The following is a 27,500-nucleotide window of genomic DNA, read 5'->3' on the forward strand; positions in this document are numbered from 1 at the left end:
AGAACTCCACCTCAATCTCAGAGAAAGCAATGTCAGCACACTGCAATCATCTGACTGTTCAATCTTTTGTGCCAGTATATAAAAACGTTTGATATTCCAAAAGTTTGACTAATTAAATTCTTCTCATGCACACACACACACACACACACACACACACACACACACACACACACACACACACACGTACACACACACACAGGTATATCTAGATATATCTATATATATGACTGGAACTACAGAGACACGATGAATAACTCCAAACAACACAAACTTCTCTTGTAGTTTGAACCCAAAAGCAGCAAAGCTCAAATTAAAATTAAAATTCATGGACAGAATTTATTAAGTGCTTTCATTTCACTACAATGGTTACTTCATCAGAATACAATTTCATTTCACTACAATGGAAACTTCATCAGAATACAACAGCATCTTCTTAGATCCCCAAAAAAACACAAAGTACCACCAGACCAAAAAACAGGGAAAACACCAAATTGGAGGATGTGGCTGGAACTGCACAACTTTTTGAGTATAAAAAGCTTTATTCAATGCTTGCATCCACAGACTTCATCAGAAATATAAAATGCAGTAAAAAAACAAGTAGAAATACTCTTAAAAAGCCCTAATCAACTTATTAACACATAAAATAATTAGATCACTAACTTTCTATTGGTTAAAAAACATTTGATGTTGATTGAATCATTCAAGCCCAGGAAAAAATCTGCACCTAACCTCAATTGCCACAAGGTTTCTTTTCTTTCTACTTTGTTTTTAATGTTGCCACCCCTACCATCATCTAAAACCTGGTCTAAAATAGCAAAATAATATTTTTTGTGTGTTTCACAAGACCTTGTGTGTCTCAAAGAGCATTATTCATGTCTTCTTAGACCTCATTTTTAAAAAGTCCCTCCAAAAACTAAACAGCCAAACTAACACAAATTTAAAAATGGTCAATTAGACATTTAAAGAAACAACCTATTAAAGCCACAAACTCAAATTACAAAACATAAATGCACATATAAAATCTTATACACAAATTACATCTCCATGTGCTTCAATTTTAATAAACAATTAATTGAACATATGTCATTAATACCAGGCACCTTTGTGACATTGAGTTTTAACTGCCATTTGAGCACACTTTTTAATAAATGTTCATATGTTATAAACCTCTTAGATCTTTCAGAACTTGTTCTAAAACAGTAAACTTAAAAGAATGCAAAAGAAATTCAGGAACATGTCTAGCCAGTGCATTTTTCAAATCATCAATACTTAATAAATGTTTATACATCCTTTTCTTGAATTTCCTATTGATTTTACCCACTAAAGTGATTTACATTCTAGGCAGGAATCAAGATAAAAAACATTGGGCATAATAGATAAACTCTCTTAACTAGGCATCAATCCATATGTTACCAGATGGGTAGCCAACTGGCTCACTGATAGAATCCACCTATTCAAAATAGGGGAAGCCACCTCAAGCAGTAGACCCATATTGAGTGGCATACCACAGGGTTTGGTCTTGGGCCCTCTGTTATTTGGGATATACTTTTCTGAGGTTACAGGCCATAACCAGTGGGCTATGGCTGAACAAGTTTGCAAATGACTACAAGTTGGGAGCTGTCATCAATTTCCCTAGTGACATGGACATTCTGCAAGAGGGTCTCACCCAAACAAATGACTGGTGCCAGAAACATGGACTCAAGCTGAATGCAAAAAAAAATGCATCATCATCCCTTTTGGGGAGAGAGATGTCTCCACAAATTATCACATCAATAACAATCATCTAAGCATATAGTCAGTTGTGAGGGATTTGGGCAACCAGATTGATAGCAGCCTGACTTTTGTATGGAAAGGTTTCTACACGGCCCTCCTCATAAGTAAGGATATCTCATCCACTTTCATTCTCCCTACAAGTTCTAACATTGTTCAAAGTTTTGAAAGGGTATTACGTAAAAAAGTAGAACTTGAATACCATAAGTTTGTTAGATCTAGAAAAGTGTATAACTTATCTAGGGGTGAATGGGACACTTTAAAGTCATATAGAAGTTCAGAATGTGATGTTAAATTTTGTCAGGCTGACAAGGGGGGTAACTGGGTGTTGCTTTCCAAGGAGAAGTATGATAAAATGGTGCTTGATTTGTTAACTCATCCAGAATATGAACAATTGACAAACAACCCCAGGAAACATTACAACAACCAGTTAAGAGAAATTTTTAATAAAGGGGAAAGACTTGTTTTATTTCACAGAGAGGGATGTAAGTAAGTTGTATGTTAAACATCCCAAAGACCCTATTTTTTATGCCATCCTTAAAGTGCACAAGAATCTAAATGACCCCCTGGTAGACCAATTGTGGCTGGTGTGGGTTCATTCATGCAAAATATTGGGATTTTTTTTTATTTCTATTTAAAAAACTTTCTATCTAAATTGTCTTCCCATATTAAGTGCACTGCTGATATTTGTCAAGAAGTGAAGAAAATTCAGTGGTGTAAAGATTTTTACTGGGCTACAGTAGATATTAAAGCTTTATACACCAATATTAAAATAAGGTGGGGAATAGAAGCAGTTCTTTGGATGTTAGGGGAGGGACCATATACAGCCTTTCTGGTGGAAATATTGGAATTTTGTTTAATCCGTAATTATTTTTGTTTTGGGGGGTGATTATTTTTTGCAAAAAGAAGGCACAGCAATGGGGACTTCTTTTGCCCCTGGCTATGCTATTATTTTTATGGCCTTTTTTGAGAATAGATTTATTTATTCTACAGAACTTTTTGCAAAAAATGTTATTTTGTTTAAGCATTACATTGATGATTTAATTTTTATATGTAGGGGAATTTGGATGAGTTTTCTGTATTTATTAATCAGTTAAACCAGAATGAATTGGGGTTGCAGTTTACTTTTACTGTGGATAGAATTAATATACAATTTCTGGATGTGGAATTTTATGTTAAGGAAGATTTGAAGGTAGAACATAAACCCCATCTGAAGTCTACTGCAGTTAATAATGTTTTGCAAGCCAGTAGCATGCACCCATCACATCTTATGGAAGCATTACCTATGGGTGAATTTAAAAGGATTTATTTTATGAAGGTGGAATGGAAATTGTTGCAAAGGGGTTATTCTGGTGTTAGTTTGAAAACAGCTAAGGATAGTGTGTTAAAGGTGGGGACAGCAGCTGTGGTAGGAGACATAATAGTTATGATGGTTTTTAAAGGCATCATTCAGATCAGAAAAGTGATAGGCAGAACAAGGTATTGTTTTTCTTTACCAGATTTTCCCCATTTTCTGATATTTAGAGGAGGTCAGTGAAAAGATTTGTGGCCAGTGGTATGTGAAGATGAGCAACTAAATCATGTGTTCCCTTCACATGTTACATTTTCTTATCAGAGGTATTTAAATTTAGGGGAGTTGTTAGGTTTTAAAAAGGCTTCTTCCCAAGGGGCTAATATGGGTTCCTTCTCTTATGGAAGATGTAAAATATGTTCAGGGATTAAGAGCATTTCAGGTAGAAAAATTAATGGCAAATTATTTCATTCCATGGGAAGGTTTTCATGTGTTTCTTGTGGGGTGGTTTATATTGTAGGGTGTGCGTGTACTCCTGTGAAGTGGCATGTTGGACAGACAAAACATATGGTAAAAGTTAGAATTCTTGAACATTTGGGACATATTAGAAATAGGAATTTGGATAGCCTAGTACCTGAACACTTCATTAATGCACATGGGGGTTCTGATGTTAGTCTCTTTTTTAGTGTGTTGGCTACATCTTTTCTTGATGGGGGTGGGGATTTTTTAGCTAGTTTGTTAAAAATGGAAAGCATGTTCATTCTAAAGTATAATACTTAAAACCCTAAAGGTATGAATTTGGATGTGAATTTAAATGTATACATTATAATATTGTATATATGATGTTTTGCAACATATTTTATATGGAAAAATATTTTACCCCTTTTTAAGGGTATGTTTGTTTAAGCAGGTTCTTGTAGTAGATTATTGGGTGATGATATGATTGTTTAATTGGAGCAGTTTGACATAAAATAGGAACGGCTGGTGGTTTATGTTATTCCTTGAAGGCTGTTTGCCGAGGTACCAGAAGCACCATTAAAAGTTGGAGATTTTTTCCAGTGATTGCCTCCTAAGTGTATTTTTTGGATATTTTATGTTGCTGTGTGTTTGGATTTGTTCTATCTCATGCAGGGGCAAGGAGGTCATAACATATCTGTATTCGTCCCTTATAATGCCCATTATTGAGTGCAATGCCCTATTCAACACATACCTCACAAAGCACATGCAACAGCTGGAGAGACTACAGAGGTTCCTCACCAGGAGAATCCAGGGCCTCCAACATCTACCATACACAGATAGGCTAAAAGCCCTACCCCTTTACTCTTTTTCATACAGACTCCTCAGAGGTGACCTCTGTCTAGCATACAATGTGATCTCGGACCCCGCCTTGACGGGACTGCTGCATATCCACAAGTCAAGCTCCACTCAAGTAACCTGCACACGTGGCCTCAACCTGGTCTGTGGCATCAATAGGACTTGCTGGCATGACAGATTTGTGTCCCAGAGACTCCCCTATCTATGGAATAGACTCCCTCTCCACGTCAAGAAGAGTACCTCTTTACCCTTTTTTAAGCACAATCTAGATAATGGGATGGGAAATAGAAAATATGAACCTGGGATTCCACACATGTCCCTGCTGGACAGGGACATTGGATGCTGATTTGTCTATGCATGGGTTAAACTCTTGACTAGGCTTATAAGGACCTCAGGGCCAATAGCTTAGCAGCTTCCTATGATCCTATGAGCTTATGATCCTATGAACATGAGATGAATCACATGTATAAGAACCTTGTAACTTAATGAGAACATCATTCATGGCAAACACCTATCCAGTTAAAATAAATGGACACTGGGGACCCCAACCACACTTAAACATGCCCCTTCTGGTAACCTTAACTGGTACTGAAGATTCTAATAAGTTATTGAAAGATATCTACATATCTATATATATGTATGCATGCATAAACACCTACACCCACACACACACACACACACACACACACACACACACACACACACACACACACACACACACACACACGCACATCTGCACATTAGTGTTTAGTACCATGTTATTATACTGCTATATATTACAGAATGCAGTGCAAATTTTACTCCACCCACAGTAATAGCTATTCCTCAGGTTTCACAATCCCAGCCGCCCCCTTTAATTACCATTGAACACATTACCTCAGCCCTTTCAAAAACTAAGAATACTTCATCCATGAGCCCTGACAGGATACCAGGTTGCCTGATTAACAGTGCAAAAAATGCCTTTTCTGAAACTCTACGAAAACTCTTCAATCTAAGCCTGTTCACTGGTTAGACTCCTGAAGCCTGGAAAATAGCTATTGTGATGTCATTATACAAGGCTGGCCCAAACTTGGGCCCTCCTGGTAGTTATAGACCTGTTAGTCTCACTAACCTTATATGTAAAGCAATGGGGCACATTCGCTTAGATTCATTAATCTGGATATTGAAAATCTCTCAGCCATGGACCACCATCAATTTGACTTTATTAAGAAAGGTCCTACCTCTTTAACCTTATTAATTTCTTTGAAAAAGTAACGGAAGCAGTGGATTGTGGTTATGTTGTGCATACAGTATATCTAGATTTGGCTAAGGCCTTTGATAGTATTCCCCATGCAAGCATTATTAATATAGATAAATCCTGATATTGTTCAATTGATAGCAAACTGGCTGTTTAACAGAACCTATGTTGTTAGAGTAGCAGGTGCCACTTCTGAAAGTAAAACATTTACCTGTACCTCAGGGCTAAGTTTTGGGGCCTCTCCTATTTGGCATATAGTTCTCCCACCTTCAGGCCAGCATTTCCAGCCTATGGTTAATTAAATTTGCAGATCATTGGAAAATGGGTACTGTTATTTGAACTTCACCTGACCCACAATTGCTCCAACACTGCTTAGACCCTATTAACAATTGGTGCAAGAACTTCTTCTTCTGGCTTTTCCCAGTTAGGGGTTGCCACAGTGGATAATCTGTCTGCTCATGATTGGCAGTGGAGTTCTACAGTGTCAAGTTGCCAGCTCAGCACCCAGCCTTCCACAGAAAGCACACACACATGCACACACTCACACGTAGGGGCAATTTAGAGTGTCCAATCCACCTACTGCATGTCTTTGGGATGTGGGAGGAAACCCACGCAACCACAGGGAGGACATGCAGACTCTGCACAGAAGGCACCCCAGCTGAGAATTGAACTGGAGAACCTCTTGCTGTGAGGCAGCAACACTAACCGCTGCACCACCATGGCCACCCAACAACTGGTGCAAGAACAATGGTCTCAAATTAAATGTAAAAAAATGTAGCATAACAGTTTAACTTGCCATACAGGAACTGCAACCCTCCAATAAGACACTGCTGTAAGAGATCTGAGTACTCTTGTTGATAATTCCTTACCATTTGACCATCATGCCTCCACAGTGGTTCGGGAAAGCTTTTATCTGGCCCATCTAATATGGTCATAGGTCCATAGGTGTTTACTAGGCCAATGACCGCAAGGGCCTTTTTAAGCCTAACCATGCATCCCAAATCTCTGACAAGTTGTGATACCCTTCCGTGTAAGCATGAGCCTGGGAGATGAACAATTTACAGGTTACCTTTTTGCATTAGAGACATAGGTACGAAACCAGGGCTGAATTTCCGGTTTCCCATCCAATTGTCCAAATTGCACTTGAATTGGGTTAGGGAGGAACTCTGCTTCACATGGATAGGGATTTCCAAAGGGATCTTCACTAGACCCAAAGAAGTCTACTCAGTCTGCATCAAACCTGCAGGTCTTGGTCCTGAGCTCAGAGCCAACACAGCTGTCAGCAAGTTTAGAATCCAAAGGTAGAGGTCATTTCACTCTACCCTAGCTCCTCTGAGATACCGCAGATCTCATTTGCTGTGCTCAGCTAAAGCATTGTGATCAGTTAGAGCTCCTCCCCTAGCATGTTTTTTGGGTTGTAAGTGACTAAAATTTCCTTTTTTCTTCCTTACTTTTTTCCTCCTACCTTATTCTACTGTAAAACAAACAAACAAAAAAATTAGCTTAACTAGTTCCCCTTAAGTTTTTTATAGTGTACTGTAACCTTGTGCTTGTGGTCATCACAGTCTTCTTTCTCTTCTCCTTTTCTCTCTCTCTTCTTTCTCACCATACCAGAGAAATCTGACAAACCAGTAGGTTTTAAAAATTGCACTTCCTGTGGGCACAAGATTCCTGTATCTGATGCCCACTAGGAGTGCGTTTACTATTTGGGTCCTGCCCACCTTCAAGTGCATTGCTCTAGCTGTAAGGCCTTTCTCCCTTGGGCCCTTGCAGATAGACACAATAAATCTGCTCTCAGGGGTCTTATCCCTCCTCCTTCTCGTGCAGTTGCTTCTGTTTCAGAGGCTCAACCCCCACCAAGAAATCTAAGGATGCCAGGGACCATAAAAATGGTCTCAGGGTCCCTACATGTCTTTTGAGTCAGAGGCTCCTAAGAAGGTGCCGAGACAGTCAGAGCACAGTTCCCCAGCTCTGATACCAATCTCTCTCACTCTCTCTCTCTCCACCCCATGCCCCTACCCCCTCTTCAGGGCCAGAGCCATCAGCAGCAAGACGGTCCCCTAGGGTCATTTCACCCAGGCACCATTCCAGACCCCCCTCAGTATCCTCATCCATTAGAACCTCTCGGATCCTGTTGGAGAATAAGGTGGACAGAATGATGAGGAAGTTTCTCTGTACACAGATCCAGATGGGGGTCTTCTCATCTCTGTCTCCTGTGGGATCTGCAAGCAGAGCTTCTCCCTGTAGGATTATCTCTGCTTCTCTGATCTGGCCTATCATTTTGGAGCTCCTGGATCTTTGGCTCCTGGTGCCATTATGTCAGCCCTGATAGTTCTGTCTGCTTTGAGTCTGACTGGTTCCTTGACTCTCTTGGTTGATCCCCCAGGGATCACTTCTGTGTCTCTGCTCGACAGTGGCACAGGAAAATAACTTTCTTGGGTGGCGTAAGCCAGGCAACCTTGTTGGCTAGGCTTACATAGCCCCTTGTGCCGGTAGCCTAGTACCTACCTAAGAACCTATGAACCTGACTGTATTGTCACAGAGTATGTCTTGGAGCTGCAGCCTCAATGTCGAGTGTAGGGGATAACTTCCACTCCAAAGTTTTCAAAGACGTCGCTTCCCCTCAGTGACTCAGGATTTGACAGCTCGGCATCAACTGCCCCCTCGGAATGGAGGGCTGTTGGTGGCTGGGGGCAACCTGCTCATGATCCCTCAGGACAGGGCAGTCTTCCTTGATACTCCAGCAGTCTTTCTGCCTTCGAGGTGATGGGGGTGGTCCTCTCTGCCTGTAGGAGACCTACGGACCTCTGGCACCTACCGGTTCAGATCCTCCTTCCCATCTTGGTCTCTGTGTTGGAGACCTCTGTTTTGCCACCAGGACAGCTGGTTCCACAGAGCCTCCAGTCTTTTCCACTCAGAGAAGCCCAGACCTCTTCTGACACCTCCCCAGAGTGCCCCACTGAGAAGGATCCTTGGAAGAGAAGATGCAAAAGGAGGCACCTAGATTCCCCAGAGGACTATCTCACAATGGACACTGACTTTGATGAAGGAGTGGAGTCCACCAGATCTCCACCTGATGTCTCATTTGGAGATATATTAGAGATTCTTCACCAGAGAGGTATTTGCTCAGCCCCAAATCCCACCCTGGATGAGTCAGCATTCATGGAGACTTTTGGGACCAGCCCATCTACATCCTGGGTGTCCTTCCTGCAGATCCACTCATGGACCTGGTATCTGCATGGTCATGGAAGGAACCAGACACTGCAGAACCAATACCATGAAGAGCAGACAAGATCCTTAGTGCCCCCATGGATTGACCTCACTGGACAAAGGGCATTCCAGTAGATGCCATGGTGGTGGTGGAAGCCACCAAGAAAGAGCTTGCATAGGAAAGCTCTACTGTCCATCCCCTTCACAGGGAGTCTAAGGCTATAGACAGATTGAGAAAAAGGATCTATCCTTCTTCCACCTTTACCCTCAGAACATTGAATTACCTTGCCCATTTTACCAGGCTACAGAGGGACTTATTTAAGGAACTCTCTAGCTCTGGCCCTGAGTCTTTGATGCCAGAGGATCAGACTTCCTTTACCTTCTGTATGGCCACTCTTCAGTCCATTAACAATGCATATTAGAGGCTTATTTCTCATGCAGTTGGGAGCACTTCTAGGGCAGCTGGTCCAGCATTGCTATTCGGCGCCATGCCTAGATGCAGCTTTGTGATTTCGTGGAACCCTTTAACTCATTCACTCCGGAGCAGCTCTGAAAAAGCTGCCTGCTTAATTCCACCATAGGAACAACAGTGCAGCCTGAGCTCATTTTCAGAAAATCCATTTCTAATACCATACAGAAAACAAATGTTCATAACTCTTTAACTATAAGAGCTAGACTAAAAATGTAAATGCGAAAGTTGTTCAGCAGACACTGACCTTTCCAACAGTGCAAATTTTGATAGTGCATATCAAAGTCATTATTAAATATTTGGCAAGAAATGTTGATATTGTGCATATTTTTAACCTTTTTGGAAAAGCAAAACACAATATCTTGGTCAATGTACAATGCAGACCCATACAATTTGAATTTAATTTGTTAGTATGAATGCCAGCTTTAAAATGATACCTTAACCATTACTGTGTGATCCTCCTTTCCTTGAGATATTCACAGAAATGATTAATATATTATTTCTCATAATTGATAAACAAAGCTTAATATCTCTTCACCTGTAACAGACAGAGCCTACATATCAGTATAGAAGTTGTGCATCTGAATGTCAGCTTCAAAATGATGCATCATTTGTGTGATCACCATGCTCCCTTGCAAAGATATGGGCATAATAATGAGAATTATTGTAAATATATAATTTTCATAATCGTACAAGACTAAACAAACTGTGATATCTGTACATGTGTACAGAGCACAGACACAGTTATTTTACCATGTTGTAAGGAGTAGCACTGTCTTCAAAATGAGGTATTTCTTGGCACACTGACATGCTCCCTTGCAAAGGTATTTAGCAAAATATGAAAAAAATATAATTTTCATAACCTAAGTCTGAAACAAACCTTGATAATTGCACATGTTACAACATACAGGCACAATTCTTTTACCATATTGGAACCAGCAATACTGTCTTCAAAATGAGGTATTACTTGGCACATTCAGATGCTCCCTTGCAAAGTTATTTACCAAAATATGAAAAACAAATCATAATTTCCATAACCTAAGTCCGAAACAAACTTTGATATCTGCAAATTTGTACAACATACAGGCACCATTCTTTTACCATGTTGGAACTGTAAACACTGTCTGCAAAATGAGGTATTACTTGGCACACTCACATGCTCCCTTGCAAAGTCATGTAACAAAATATGAAAAAAATCATAATTTCCATAACCTCAGTCCTAACAGTTGTTCTTTCTCAGCATCTTCACCAGCACCTTACCACAGTTGTCAAACTCAGATAAATATATTTTACACAACACATTTCATAATAGTGTTTTACTTACTATACTGGTCCTACTTGGTCATGGGTGTTTTCCATTCTTCTCACAAGCTGCATGTTACCAATCCTGCATAGCTCTCCTCACGCCATTGTGGAAGTCGGCGAAGAAGAAGACAATGCACTCTTCAGTTAGGTGAACACCCATCCTTTCTGAACAGGTGAACATCTTCCGTGGTGATGCTTTCATGGCAGATTGTAGATCCACTGACCCTGTGCATCAAGCCATGCATGAATCCATTCTGTAAACATCTGGCCTTCTAGTGCTGCCCATTGACTGTTAGCTGTTTCCCATATCTGTCGAGGAATTATGTCAGACCACACAAAATGACAACGTGGCCACCATGACTACAGGTGTTCAAAAATTGCTGTGATTTGAAACCATAGCCTTTCGAGTGGTTGATTGATGAAATCATTCCCTTCAATGTGCAGCACAAGGATGTCGGGCTCAGGGTAGATGGAACACTTCCCTTCCAACAACTGCAGTACTCCGCTCCAATCCATACCTCTTCTTGCAATCCAGTATACCTTCACACTGGATGTGGGGCAGCTCAAGTTGTACTGGTTTTCAGTTTCAGAGGCATGGCTGGCAGCCCACTGAATGTAGGAATGGCCACATACCCACACGCTCACTTGTCATTCTCCTGCTCGTGAAGCCATGTCAGTGTCAGAAGGTGGACAAACCTACGCAGGAAAGAAAATGTAAATGGATTACTACTGATGTTTGACAGATGTATTGGAAGACTACATATATATGTATATCATATGCATTACCTGGTTAGCCCATCCAAATATTCACTCCTATCCACAGGGGCATTATTCTTTGCATTGGGTACATACCTACTACCCGTGAAAACACCAAATTACACACAATGACTGACAAGGAAGCACAGAAAGGGCACATGTAAACCATAAGGACAGAAAGGGAGGAAGTAATGTAAACCCTCTTCACACCCCTGATGCCATGCTTACCTAGGACAGCAGCACTATGGGACTGAGCTGAAGAGTCTCCAAGTTCCCAATTGCGATTGCAAAGTTATTTACATAAGGAATATCACAGGAGGTACTAATCTAATGTCTCTTGCCCTGAACTAAATACATTTACTTTACCTGAAGGGATGGAGACTGACAGGAGAGCTAAACATAGTGAGAAAACAAATCTGGCTTGTGTATTCATCAATGTGATAACAACTTTTATTAATGTAAATAACAGTGACAGCTGCTGAGAGTTTTACCTGACAAGTGATAATGACTCAGTGTTATACTGTAACTGCACTTATTGTAAATTAATAATGTGATAATGACTTCCATTTCATTATTGAAAGGTTCTGCATGTTCAGACAAAGGTTCTAATTGCTGTACATAACCTGTTAAGTAGACATTCATTATATTCCTGGTGCAGGTGTATGTAAGACTGACTCATTACCCTCTATTAGGAAAATACCAGAATAATTCAATAAATTCTACACATTGACAAAGCTAGAAATATTGTCCAAAATATATGGCTGCTCCATACTGGAATTAGTGTGCAAGTAATAACATTTATCTCACTGTGAAAACCATCCTAAGGAAATGGCCACACATGTATTTCATTTTCCTTGAAGAATAAAAATGAATACACTCCAGTAAAATGAAATGATGCAATTATTTTAACCAAACATCTAGTTTTATTCAGTACCCAGCACTAAAGGATAGCATTATGTCTGGAGCTTAAACACAGGTTTAGAATTATTTTAGCCCACCAGTGTGGTGTTATCCTTGTTTAATGTTGGATTCTGTATTTTGTTCAAGGAACATGGGAGAGATTTTATTGAAAGTTTTACTTAGTGCTATAATGTTAGGAGATGTTTCACACTCCCAAAATAATCTTTTATAAGGTGTTCTTACAGATCAAAAATATGTCAGGAGAATTTTCTCTCTTCGTGTACCAGTCCAGTTGAATATCATCTGTTCTGTGCAGCTTCAGCTGCTTCTTGCATATGTGTTCCTGATATTATCTCCTACAGCTGATACTACCCCAGGGGGCGGGCCCAGAGCAAATACTGACAGACTGGGATTATCTCCTACAGCTGATACTACCCCAGGGTGTGGGCCCAGAGCAAATACTGACAGACTGGGATTATCTCCTACAGCTGATACTACCCCAGGGTGTGGGCCCAGAGCAAATACTGACAGACTGGGATTATCTCCTACAGCTGATACTACCCCAGGGTGTGGGCTCAGAGCAAGTACTGACAGACTGGGATTATCTACTACAGCTGATACTACCCCAGGGTGTGGGCCCAGAGCAAATACTGACAGACTGGGATTATCTCCTAAAGCTGATACTACCCCAGGGGGCGGGCCCAGAGCAAATACTGACAGACTGGGATTATCTCCTACAGCTGATACTACCCCAGGGTGTGGGCCCAGAGCAAATACTGACAGACTAGGATTATCTCCTACAGCTGATACTACCACAGGGTGTGGGCCCAGAGCAAATACTGACAGACTGGGATTATCTCCTACAGCTGATACTACCCCAGGGTGTGAGCCCAGAGCAAATACTGACAGACTGGGATTATCTTCTAAAGCTGATACTACCCCAGGGGGCGGGCCCAGAGCAAATACTGACAGACTGGGATTATCTCCTACAGCTGATACTACCCCAGGGTGTGGGCCCAGAGCAAATACTGACAGACTGGGAAAAAAGAAGAAACATGGACTAGACCAATCCTGCAACATCACATATTTTGTCTTAGTTTGCTTGGTAGACCTGCTATACATCATTCACATCACTGCATGTGATGTTGGTTAGCTCCTGTCCTGGCATGCTTATTTTAACAGTTGTTTCTTGTTCAATGACAGCCCTATTTCTATCTCTGCTGGAGTGCTAAGTTGCATGCAGAAACCTCAACCTGACTCCAGTAATAGATAAGCTGCTGTTTACTGCTCTTTTCCACACTTTCCAGCTTGGCTTTCCTAGCCCTTAAGTTGAAAATCACTGGCACATCTAGTTCTTATTTAGTACTCCTTCCCTTTATGCCATGGAGCTGGGGAAGAATGTGGAAATGATCCCCATCACCCAAAGCTCAAAAATGGGGTGTATGGATCTAGAAACTATCTGTGCAGTTTACAAAACTAATATTATTATCCTACAAATTGGAGTATGGGTAGAGACCGTTACAGAATTAAAATGAAGTGCCTCCTCATTAGCATTCTAGATACAGTCATTCTAATCATACAAATAATATGGTATATCACACTAATGTCTTATGATAACTGCGGTGGTGGTGCTGCGGTAGCGTTGTCACTTCATAGCAAGACGTTGTCCCGTTCGATTCTCAGCTAGAGCGTCTTCTGTGTGGAGGCATACATGAATGAGGCGTGCCTTCGTTGAAGGTTGTGCGTCAGGGCTGGTAACCGGGTACATAAAAATCCACTACCAATCATTAGCAGACCTGAGTTCCGCTGTGGCGACCCCTAACCGGGAAAAGCTGAAAAACACAAGCAAACACTAATGTCTTATGAATAAGCAGTAACAATGTTCTTTACTTGTATAAATGGGCCTATATTAATTCATCAAAATAGTTATTCGTTGAATATGTATTCATCAACAGCTAAACAGCCAAATTCATTATAGCGAAGCAGATAATTTTTCCCAGGGCAAGGAACCACTGGCGCTCTAACACTCTGGAACACACAGCACACTAAATCAAACTCACCCAAGTTGGTGGGGGGAGTTCACCCCCCACACCATCAACACCACCCAACTATATATATATATATATATATATATATATATATATATATATATATATATACATATACATATATATATATATATATATACGTGCTTCACTGTATTGAATTTCGCTGTTCAGCTGTTGATGAATACATATTTCGAGGAACTAATATAGACCCGTATAACAGTATAGTTTGTTTTAATCCATAATATCAATTTCAAATCTTTTTAAATGCACCACAACCAAGTTGCATTAGGTATTTATATGATGTTGAACAAGCAACACATATAATTACAATATTGTAAGGAATATATGATGACTTGAAGTGAAGTGTGGATACATTGTGTATATGATAAAATGTGGGTTCAGTTTTACCCTCTTGAATTTTTCGGAATAAAGACTGGTAAAGACTAATCATATACATGCAGAGAAGGTACTACATCATCGCTGGAACTGCTGCACAGACACTGCAGATAGTTAACAATTTGCTTAGACTAGTGCTCAAAATAGGTTCAGGGTTCTGAACAGATAAATGAGTTTGGCCACCTGTTCGAAGTCTGTAAAAAAATGGCTAATCATGAGTCTTCAGAGGTGGTCCATAAAGACAAGTTGCTGTTCAGGTGGCATATGAATATAATTGGCTAGCCACTGTTTGGTGTCTCTCCTGCTAGTACCTTTTGCCTTTTGTCTTTGACTCATGAGAATCATCTCTTGACTAGCATTTGGTGAACTGAAATGCAACTTGCAAAGAATTGTGCCAAGAATAGATTGTGGTCCGGAAAATATGCAGTAAGTAGTGTCCTCAAGTAGATTACCATAAAAAGGAACTATTTATTGAACAGAGTAATAAGAATGTTCATATATAACTGATTTTGGCATTCTAAATTCCATTACTCACAAACCCATGGCAATGTTTTTTACCACATTACATTTCATGACTGCTTTCCATGAGAAGCAGATGACAATATAACCCAATTTCCCCTCGAAAAAAGACTGAAAATTAGTAAGGTATAGACATGAGCTAGGGTGTATTTTATGATATTGACAGGGTGATATTGAAAACCTGTTAACAAATAATGCTTTCCAAGGTAAGCATTTACACAATTAGCAGAAGTGAACCCAAAGTGGAACTCACAATCACACACGCGCACATGCGCACACTCACACACGTCGCACCCACGTGCATACACACATAGACACAGTAGCACCTCTCACGTCACAGTTATGTTTGGTGATTTGGTAGCCTAGTACAGCATTTCCAAGTCTCCACCACTTCAGAATCCACTCCCCATTGAGGAGAAATGAGAATAAAAGTATGGTAAAATACCGGTATCCTTGACTGCATTCCTGAGTCTCAGATTATGTGCAACTTGACAGCAGCACTCCCTTTTCTGCATTTCTTCTACACAGACTGAATCCACTTAGCATGATGGCTAATATCGCCATTCGGCACAACTTGAAAGTGCAGGCACAGACAAAACGTGACTGAAAAACCTAAAACTAATCCACGCAACTTCCAGAGTTGCTGATTGTTGTGTAAGCTGTCAGTTGAAGAAAAAAAAGCTGTATATTTGATGTCATGGCACACTTTTCAGGAAGCAGATTTAGATTGTATACTGTTTTTGTTCCAGATAGGAATGCTACGCATGCTTTTTGGTTGTGTAGTGTCAGCTGTAACCAATCAAGACACTTGTTTTGTGTTTCCGTTTTACTTCACAATATTGTCTAAACAAAGTGAAATTAGAAAACTGTAGAATAGAGAAATTGGGTCACATATGCATGAACTTATGAGCACTCGTATCAGTTTATTGCCTGAAATGCATTTTGCTGTGTAAACAGATGAAGCAATTTTATTGACGTGCTAATTTAACAAAGAGGCAAGCTCATTCTAAAATGGAAAAAAAAATGAAATAGAGGCTCAGAGTAGCAGATCGACTGAAAATCGGCTGCTAAGTGTAAGGGTTGAATGGCAAACATCCTCTGTACATGTTGGAAAAAGAAAGCATGTAGAGGGCAACAACACTGCAGAAATGATGATGTGGAAAAAATAGTTTTAAATTTCTTCTTTTAGCAAAACGGTGAACTTTACAGATGAGAAAAAAAACAATGATGGGGGTGGAGGTGTGACGCAAGTGGTGGCTTGGATTGCAAGAATTCGATTGGTTGCCACCACTTGCATTTTCAAGAACATTTAAACATGATTTTTTACAATAACTTTAATGTGACCTTAATGTAAAAACACGCTGAATCGTAACTATATAAGGTAATTTACACATTCAGTTATGATTTCAGCGTGTTTTACATTAAGGTCAGCTACAAATCCTGAATACAGTTTCTCACGCTTGTGGAAGGCACTCGGGGATAACAACTCACAATTAGTATCTTCTCATGGTGCGCTCGGTGTTAAGCACAGAAGCACCATGAGAAGGTACTCAGGGTTAATTAGGCATCTTTCGTCAATGCCCCCTTTAACAGTTTCTCCCTTTTTGGATCAGCTGTACTTGACACAATCTCCCACAATGAAAAAGATGGAAATACCCTGTCTGCCATCAGGATCCACTTCTCTTACCCACAAAGGTCCTTCTCCAGGAATCAGAGTGGGGGAAAGAAGTTGTGTTTCAAAAAAACCCCAGGGTCCTTTCCAGATTGCCCAGGGAGAATTTTCCCCCAGGGGCAGAGGGGGAATAATTCCAGTGGTAGATGCCACCCTCAGGGCAGAGTGGGTTTGCTGAATTAGGGGACTCAAGATTCTACTTCAGAGAAATCCTAGAAACATCCCTGAAGTGTTGTCTGATTGTCCCTCTCTGGAGGCAGTCAGGGGATGAAGCTCCTTGCACCTAGATGCTTGATTAGCCACCACAAATGACCAATGGGTGCAAGGTGTTATATCCAGAGGTTACTCCATTCCCTTTTTAAATTGCCTCAAGCCCAGCAACACCTCCCTGATGTCCCGCCCAATCAGAGGAAAGCAGCAACTTTGGAAACTATGAAGTTGCTCCAAAAAAGAGTCATCCAGGAAGACCCCTCAGACCAGTATGGATCAGGGGTTTACTCCTGATTCTTTTTAGTTCCAAAGAAAACAGGGGACCTCAGGGCCATACTAGACCTGACTACCTGAACAAATCAGTGAGATGCACAAAGTTCAGGATGGTCTTTTTTATAGAAGGACTATTGCATGTGCTTGATAGACCTGAAAGATGCATACTATCACATCAAAATGAACAGACGCTCCAAAAGGTATCTCCATTTCAGGCAGGGAGCCAGCCACTACCAATTCCGCATGTTCCCATTTGGTCTCACCACATCCCACAGGGTATTCACTAAATGCATGGCAGTGGTTGCAGCTTACCTCAGACTACAAGGATTCAATGTATTTTCTTACCTGGACGACTGACTCCTGCTCACACCAACCAGACATCTACTGATCCAGCCAAAGGATTTTCTCCTACAACTTGCCCTTACCTTAGGGATCACCTCCAGAAGCTGCAGTTGCAACCTGTGTAAATGATAAATTTTATAGGGTGTCTGCTTGGACACAACCAAAACTCTGGCTTTTCTTCCACTGGACAGGATTCTGTCTCTGCAGACACATACCAAACAAATGTTAGTGGTACCAGTCCCTACAGCAAGTCTGGTTCTCAGGGGTCTGGGTTCTATGGCTGCAACAATTACCTTACTGCTAACAGCTCACTTACATATTAGAATTCTGCAGTGGGCATTGTCTGTTCAGTGGTCCCTTCTGGATCAGCCCCTCGATCATCCTGTGAAACTGTCTCAGGTGTGCAGGAACTCTTTTTTGTGGTGGCCTCATGATCCAGAAGTATCTCAGGGTCAACCTTTCATTCTTCCCACCCCCGTCTCCATGTTGATCATGGAGACCTTCCAGCTGGGGTAGAGAGGCATTACCTGAGATGGACAGTTCAAGGCATGTGGACTCCCAGGAAACCAATCTGCATATCAATGTCCTAGAGATGAGGACAGTTCTTCTAGTGCTGCAAGCCCTTCATTGCCTTCTTCCTCTGGGGACAATTGTGATTCAGACCAACAACAAGACTGTTATGTGGTATCTCAACAAACAAGGTGGAACCAAGTCCTACCTCCTTTGTCAAGAAGTGAAGAGAGTGTGGCAATGGGCTGCCTCTACCAATCACTTTCTAGTTGTGATGCACATCCCAGGAGAGTACAACATATCGGTGGGCAGGCTCAGTAGGGTTCTTCTGATGCCTCACGAGTGGTCTCTGGATCAGCCAGTGGTAAACTAGATCTTCCTCAGATGGGGTCAACCCCACTGTGATCTTTTTGCCTCCCCTTACAACAAAGGCAGCAAGTACTTTGCTCTGATCCCTCCACAGGGACAGTGATCAAGAGATGCTGTAGTCCATGTTTGGCCTCCCAGTCTACTTTATGCCTTTTCTCCTGTCCCCCTAATCCCTGAATTTCTTCAGAAGACACACGGGTTGAAGAGCAATGTGATTCTCATTGCCCCCTTTTTGGCTTCAACAAGTTTGGTTCACCCACCTTTGGTCTCACCAAATCTGCCCTCCATGGACCCTGGTACCATGTTGGGACCTTCTGTCTCACCCATCAGGGCAAATTCACTCGGATCTTCACAGTTTATGGCTAACTGTATGGTTTCTCCAATTCCAATCTTTGCCCGGATCCCTCCACAGGGATGTGGAAACATGATGGCCAAATGGTAAGGAGTTATCAACATGAGTACTCAGATCTCTTACAGCAGTGTCTGATTGGAGGGTTACAGATGCTATATGGCAAGTTAAATTGTTATGCTACATTTTTTTACATTTAATTTGAGACCATTGTTTTTGCACCAACTCTGCTGTGACTTTTTGCCTCCCCTTACAACAACAAGTGCAGCAGGTACTTAGTCCTGATCCATCCACAGGGACAGTCACTATAAGATGCTGTAGTCCATGCTTGGCCTCCTAGTCTACTTTATGCCTTTCCTCCTGTCCCCCTAATCCCCAAATTTCTTCAGAAGGCACACAGGTTGAAGAGCAAAGTGATTCTCATTGCTCCATTTTGGCTTCGACAAGTTTGGTTCACCTTCCTTTGGTCTCACCTAATTTTCCCTCCATGGACCCTGCTACCACATTGGGATCTTCGGTCTCACCCATCAGGGCAAATTCATCCGGATCTTCACAGTTTATGGCTAATTGTATGGTTTCTCTGATTCCGATGATGGCTAGACAATCCGGGTTTTCTTCCATTGTGCAGAAGATTATCATTTCTTCCCATAGGTCTTCTATCTGAAAGATTTATAAAAGTAAATGGAAAAAGTTTTCTATCTGGGCCCAACAGCATCATACTGATCCACTTACAGCACCTATTTCGGCAGTCTTGGATTTTCTGGCTGGTCTTCTTCATTTGGGGGCCAGTTCCTGTACCGTTAAAGTTCAGTTAGTAGCCATTTCTAATTTTCATGTTGGAGAAAATGATACATCTTTGGCTTCTTCCATCAGCAAGTGTCTGCAGCTTCCCCTCCTGAATGGCATGATTGTTCAAGAATATGTAGGCTGCAGACCACAATACAGGACACAGCTGCATTCACCCTGTGCTCCCCAGGAAATTACTGCAAGCAAATATGTATACCTGACAGTACTTGATGACATAAACCATCACAGTGTAACAGTACATGTTGTTGTTGTATCTTTTGGCTTTTCCCAGTTAGGGGTCGCCACAGTGGAACTCCGGCCCGCTAATGATTGGCAGTAGATTTTTACGTGCTGAATTGCCAGCTCTGATGCACAACCTTCAATGAAGGTACGCCCATTAACACATGTCTCCACACAGAAGACGCTTTAGCTGAGAATCAAACAGGACAACGTCTTACTGTGAGGCAACAACGCTACCGCAGCACTCCCACCGCAGTAGTGTAAAACAGTACATAAGTCTGAATATAGTACATATGTCTGAATATCTCTGCTAACACCAAAACCATGTAGCAGAAGCAGCACAGACACAATTACTTGCAGTAACCCACTATCCTTTGCCCATTTTAACCCCATATTGTCAACCGATCTACAGATATCCTACAGAAACAGATTGCTAGCTGTAGGTGTAGAACACAAAAGCCTGCACTGGAGTAAAACCTACCTGGAATGGATTCACACATTCAATGCAGAAGGTCATACTGCTCATGCTCCCACACTTAGAGAAATGAAGCCCATGTCTGGCAAATGAAGCCCATGTCTGACAACAGGGGACTATACATATCTGGCAGTCACAGATGTTTGTGCACACACTCCACATTGCACACCAGTCATGCTTTGCACACACATTGGATAGGAATACACACATATATCCAAGAACAACACACTATAATAGGCCAAAAGTACACATACATAGATGTGTGGAATAGAGTGACAGACAGTGACAAAGCGCCTCCCATCATGAGGCCTGCCCCACCCAGCACACATCAAACTGGCTAAAACCACATGATGTGCAAATGTCAATCACTGTAGACATTTGCCTCTGATATCCCTCAGCACTATAGTGTCTGTGGTGCTTGTGATAACTGTGTAACATGACTGTACAAGTCAGTATTCATCTAGCAGTTGTATACACGTACCTGTGAAATATAAACCTGTGTGTGCCTGAGTGATGTGTGTCTGCTTCAAGATGAACAGTTTATGGCCCATGCACACACACTGCACTCCCCAATGCCCTACTATGGCAAGCCTGCTGATGTCATTCACCTTGAAATATACCTTTGGGGAAGAAGTAGCCCTATAAGCACTGTGGCATGTGCTATAACTGCATAATGCTATAGTATGATGTACTAGTTTGGTAGGAATTCTAATCCCAGAAATGGGAAGTGTGTATGTGTGTGTGTGTGTGTGTGTGTGTGTGTGTGTGTGTGTGTGTGTGTGTGTGTGTGTAGGGTTCAATGCCTTTGTGGGTATTCACAGTCACTACACTCCCCATTGCCCTACTTTGGTAAGCCTGCTGATGGCATTCACCTTGAAATACACCTTTGGGGAAGGAGTAGCCCATTAAGCTCCATGGTTCGTCCTATAACTGTGTGATGTACTAGTTAGGTAGGAGTTCTAATCCCCAACATGACAACTTTGAAACTCTGGGTGTGTGTCTGTGTGTGCGTTTGGTTGTGTGTCTGTAGGGATCAATGCTTTTGTGGCCATTCACAGTCACTAGGCACTCCTAAAAATGGAGAACATCAATGTCTGTGCAATAACAAAGACCTGTTCCAAGGCTCCAGAGAGCACCCCTGCAATACAAGGTACAGCTCTTACCACACCTGTTGGCCACCAAACCAGGACCAAAACATTAAAGGTGGAGGAGTGTCCATATTCACCAAGGAAATTCACACCACCCAGCTACTTGCCCAACAGAATGCATCTGAAATACTCCTGGTGCAACTAACACTAGGTAAGACTGCAATCCAAATTGTATACTTGCTACAGATCCCCCACCATTGCCCAAGATTCCGACTACACATTTCTAAACATACTGGGAAATATTATGATACAACCAAACACCCTAATACTAGGTGACTTACACTACCCTGCCATTAACTAGGGAAAACTATTTGTGTACCAACACATGTGCCCAACGGTTCTTGGAAGTCATAATTCCCAATGCCCTGGATCAAGTTACCCATAGTCCACCAGGGGCTCCAATATCCTAGACCTGATCATTACCAATATGGGAAATCAATGCTCCACACCTATGGTCACCCCATCATAGGTCAGGTCTGCTCATAAGCTAATCACCCTTAACATCCACATCCCTCCCTCACACTCCAGTAAGGAAACCTCCATAACACACATCTCCAAAGCCAATGTCATGCTACACATGCCAGATGTGACTAACATCATGACACCCATGCAGACGGGAACTGAAAGGACGACTGCTGAATCCTACATTAAGGCACTGTACGAGCACATCCACTTGTGCATGAATCGTGCCATCCCAAATAGAACCAAGATGCTCCCCACCAAGAATAGGAAGCCAATGTGGTGGTCCCCTGCCATAAACAAACTGTACAACAAAAGGAAGAAACTATTGCAAAAATGAGGGAATTTCCCATGAAGCAAAATACTCCCTTACCAGCCTCAGTAAGAAGCTGAGATCCCTCATAAAATACCCCAAAGCTTGTTACAAACATAATATAGCCAAAGATGCCAAAGACAACTGCAAGTCGTTCCATAGCTATGTCAGGAATCTAAATGGCAATGCTCAGATCTGCTCTGAGCTACAACAGGATGGAATTAAATATAGTGATCCCAAGGATATTGCCAATATCCTGGCAGATTGATTCAGTGCCAATTGCACCCCCTCCCACCCCATAAAGGGCCCATCTCAACACTGAAAAATTGCCAGATTCTGGTAATAATGGCCACACAGGTAAAAAACACACTCTCCAGAGCTAAGAAAACAGCATCCATGGGACCAGACAACATCGCGGGCTGTGTACTACATGAACTATAAAATGAACCGGCACCTCACCTACGTGCCATCTGTAATCATAGCCACACCTCAGGCATTGTGCCCATTGCGTGGTGCACAGCTACAGTTATCCCAGTCCACAAGGGGTGCTCCACCTTGGATCCTGGGAAATACCCCCCAGCAGTATGATGTGCCTAATCTACAAGGCCATGGAATGTATTATCATGGAACTTATAAACAAAGGCATTGGCAACCTGCAAAAACTGGACCCCACCCAGGTTGGGTTTGTGAAGGACGGCTCATGTCTCCTGAACCTGACTGACATCTTTGAATCAGTCTCCAGAGCTGTGGACGAGGGTAAGTCGGCTCACACTGCCTATCCGGACCTCACCATGACCTTCGACACTATCCCCCAGTCTGGAATCATAGATAAATGTATCAAGCTGGCCATTAATCTCTACATCACCTAATGTGTTGCCAACTGCTGTATTGACAGAATCAACACTGTAAAAGTAGGTGACTCCAAATCCAGCCCCAGACAAGTGACATTTGGAGTACCTCAGGGTTCAATTCTGGGACCGCTCTTGTTTTGCATCTACTGCTCTGAAGTACAGGCCAACACTAAGGGACTCTGGCTAACAAAGGTCACAGATGACTGCAAATTGGGAGCCAATATTGAATCCCCACATGATGTGGATATTCTAAAGAAGGGCTTTACAGAAAGATGCTTGGTGCTTGAGCCATGGCCTCAAACTTCAATGCCAAGAAATGTATAGTTATCCCCTTTGGGAAGGGACATGTACCCGTGAAGTACCACATAGGTAACAGTACATTAAACACCTAAAGTGTGATAAGAGACTTAGGGACACAGGGGGACAGTGGTCTCATGTTTGATAACCACATCACCATAACAGCCAGGAAATCCACTTATGTGGCACACCTCATCACTAAGGGCTTTACATCCAGGAAAAAGGAAGCCGTTGTCCCACTGTAGTCATCTGTCAGTAGACCCAGTACAGACTACAATGCTCCATTTGGGATGTACCTCACAAGACATCTACAACAACTAGAAAGGCTACAGACATACCTCACTAAAAGAATCACAAGCCTAAACCAGATGCCCTATGCTGACCGTCTGAAAATCATCCAGCTGTACTCTGTCACATATTGTGTACTCAGACCCGATCTCTGCTTAACATACAATGCCAAGTCAAACCCAGAGCTGCTGGACATGCTACACTTAAAGAAATCCAAATTCCTCACAGCCACATGCTCCAGGGATCCAAACCTTGTCGTCACTATGAACAAAACATGCTGGAGGGATGTATTCCTTAGCCAGAGACTCCCCAGACTCGGGAATAGACTGCCCATACATGTCAAACAGAGTGCCTCCTTGGCCCTCTTCAAAAGGAACCTTGACAATTGGATGGGAGATAGGAAATTGATCCCAGGGATCATGTCAGTTGCCCTGCTAGACAGGGGTCCAGGGAAGTAAATAATGTGGGACGACATAGCCAAGGAATTGTCATGGCTCGGCATGTATAGGCCCTAGGGCTGATAGCCTAGTACCAACCTTGGCAAGCCTGCTGATGTCATTCACTTTGAAATACACCTTTGGGAATAAAGTAGCCAAGTAAGCTCCATGGCACATGCTATAACTGTGTAATGCTGTAGTATGATGTAGCAGTTCTAATCCCATTCCAACTGTAAAACTTTGTCTGTGTAGGGATCAATGCTTTTGATGCCATTCACTGTCACTACAACTTCCATTGCCCTACTTTGGCAAGCCTACTGATGTCATTCACTTTGAAATACACCTTTGGGGAAAGAATAGCCCAGTTGCTCTGTGGCATGTGCTATAACTGTAAAGTGCGATGTATTAGTTAGGTGGGAGATCTAATCCCAGACATGGCAACTGTGAGACTATGTGTGTGTGTGTGTGTGTGTGTGTGTGTGTGTGTGTGTGTGTGTGTGTGTGTGTGTGTGTGTGTGTGTGTGTGTGTGTGTGTCATTTATATCCTGTGTTAGTGTGTAATAACAAGACTCATTGTGGTGTGGGTTTTGCAAATTTCTTATATGCTGGGCCTATTATATATCACAATGTCCACCTTACAAGGATAACATATGTCAAACAGCAGAGAGGCTGGGGTAGACAATCCATACCCCTACATGTGACATCATGGATTGGAGAACAATATAGGCAACCCTTGTTGTACTCAGAAAACACTCTCCATCCATGTCTCATACACAAACACACTTGGCTAGGCAACAACCACTATGTTGGTAGTTCCCTGGATATTGCTGACAGATAGTAACCCATGGTGTGACTGAAGTGGACTACAGAGGACATGGCAACCTGTCCCATCCTCACAATTGGCAAATCATTGCAAATCATTGCATAAAGTGCTCCTTCACTGTGTTCCCCACTGGACACCTGCAACAACTGTAGTCAGCAAATGTAACCCACTAAAGACACATCATGCCTTATACACATGCCCTGTATGGACAGATGCCACTGAAACCAGTGAATACCTGTATCATGCTGTCAATGTAGGTGCAGGGTCAACCTGGTTTTCATTGCAAGTTCTCATCAAATGAGATCAGGAATGGCACATCTGATGATAACAATTTGTCTACACAACATTCTCCAAACACCCCAGTTACACTTCTACATGCCACAAAACATGCATGTGGGATGTGTGCACATCCCAGACACCGTCCATGTTATGGATTATAGAACACATACATGGCAAGCATTGCACAACACTGGCCACCCACAGTAGTAACCCAGATGAGTGGATGGTGAATACAATACCCACCTGTGTGGGCCAATCCAGACACTACACCCCTGAGCCACACTGCAGACTATTGTCATGTGGCCTGATGCCAAGGTATACCCTTCACCTAGCCTTATACAGCCTTCTGGCACAATCAACCACTACACACCTGTGAAGCAATGCACCCATGCATGTCAGTACTAGCAAACCTGTGTTTGTGTGTGTGTGTAGAGTATAATGATTAGGACACCATTCACACTCACTGCACCTCCCATTGGCCTAGTGAAGCATGCCTTCTGATGTCAGACACCTTGACATAGCGTTTGCCCATATATCAGCCTGATAACGTCTGTGGTGCATGTGAAACCTGCATATTTCTGTAGTGTGGCAAACTAGTTAGTTAGGAAGTCTAACCCTGACCCTGCCAACTGTGATAATGTGTGTGAGTCCCTGAGAGAGTGTGGCTGTGTCGTCCTTGACACCTGTTCTTGTGGACAGGCACATGTACTACACCTACCTTATCCTTCTGTTATCACTGTTGCTGATGTCACTCACCATCAAATATACTTTTGGAGAGTTCCCCATTATGTAAGCTCTGTGGCACATGCAATAACTGCATAGACATGGAATAGCAATACATAGTCAGGCAGAGGTTTGAAACCCTATACTGGTAAGTGTGTGACACAAGCATGCTTAGCTTTTAGTGTCCTACTCCCTCCCTGTCTTACTTTGCCTCTGTCTGTCTCTTAACACCCTCTCTGGTGGATGTGGAAAAGTACACCTGCTTTGCTTAGGCAGCAGCTTGTGTTTTGTAAATGATGCTTGTGATCAGCTGATGGCCTGTGCATGAATTACAGTCCCTGACTAGCTGATTGCATGTGGAACAGCTGTGGTAACATTCCTATAGCCAATTGCATGGAAACACACTCCTATAAATAGGAACATCATCTGGGCTTTGGCATTCACATTTACTGAGAGCAGGACTTCATGTTGGTGTTTGGCAAACAGCATCACAGATGGCAGTGGGATATACCTCTAACAGCATACACTGTGAGGACAGGCCAACAAACAGGAGGGGATGTTCCAGACATGACTACAGAATGTAAGTTTTGCTCTTCTGCGTTTGGAGTAATGTTGGTTTAACAGGGTTTGTGTGGATATGGCTGGTCTACATGATTTAATACCTGTCATGACAGTGTTATGTGGCTGAGAAAACTCCCACCTGTAAGGTTATATGCAGACTGACCAGTGTTTGGAGTCTTGTGTCTTGTGTTACTCACAGATTACCTATCTTAGAACTGCAGAAGCATAGTCTGAGGATTGCAGTTAGTACATGGTGACAGCCATGAGAGTTACTGACTTCATATCCCTCATAGGACATATGTCACAACAAACCCTGTTACAACAGTAAATGCATGAGGTTATCACGGCAGCATGTCAAGATTGGCCCTGTGTTTCTGCCTCCAGCCACAACTCTGTCAACCTTTGTACATATGTCATGCAGAAAGAGGTGCATATGTTCAGTACACCATTATTTATTGACATCATATCTGATAACAAGCCAGCGAGATATCAGACTGCTAGACATGTTATGCGTAGTAGGGGTGATATTTGAGGACATAACATGGGCATTCTGTGGTAGTGTGTACAGTAGTGAGGTCTGTGTACTTATGGTGATTGTCGACAGTGTGTGTATTGTGAATATGTACCTTGGCCTGTGTACAGACTGTGGTAGATGTAATTTTTCTTGGTCCTATTCTATCTGATGTTACATGCTGCTCCAGTGTATGGTACCCTATCGGCTTACATGTTTGTAGGGCCAAACACACACATGTCCCATACCACAGACAGGCATCAGACCACACTGTATAGTGGCCCAGTATATGTAGGGTTAGTTTGGGAGTGGCACATATGAGGATGGTGTTGATCAGACAGTCCATATACTGTAATATTAAGCTCGCTT

Source organism: Protopterus annectens, chromosome 4.part1 (genome assembly GCF_019279795.1).
Source record: "Protopterus annectens isolate FY-2018-M chromosome 4.part1, PAN1.0, whole genome shotgun sequence".
NCBI classification, from domain to species: Eukaryota; Metazoa; Chordata; order Ceratodontiformes; family Protopteridae; genus Protopterus; species Protopterus annectens.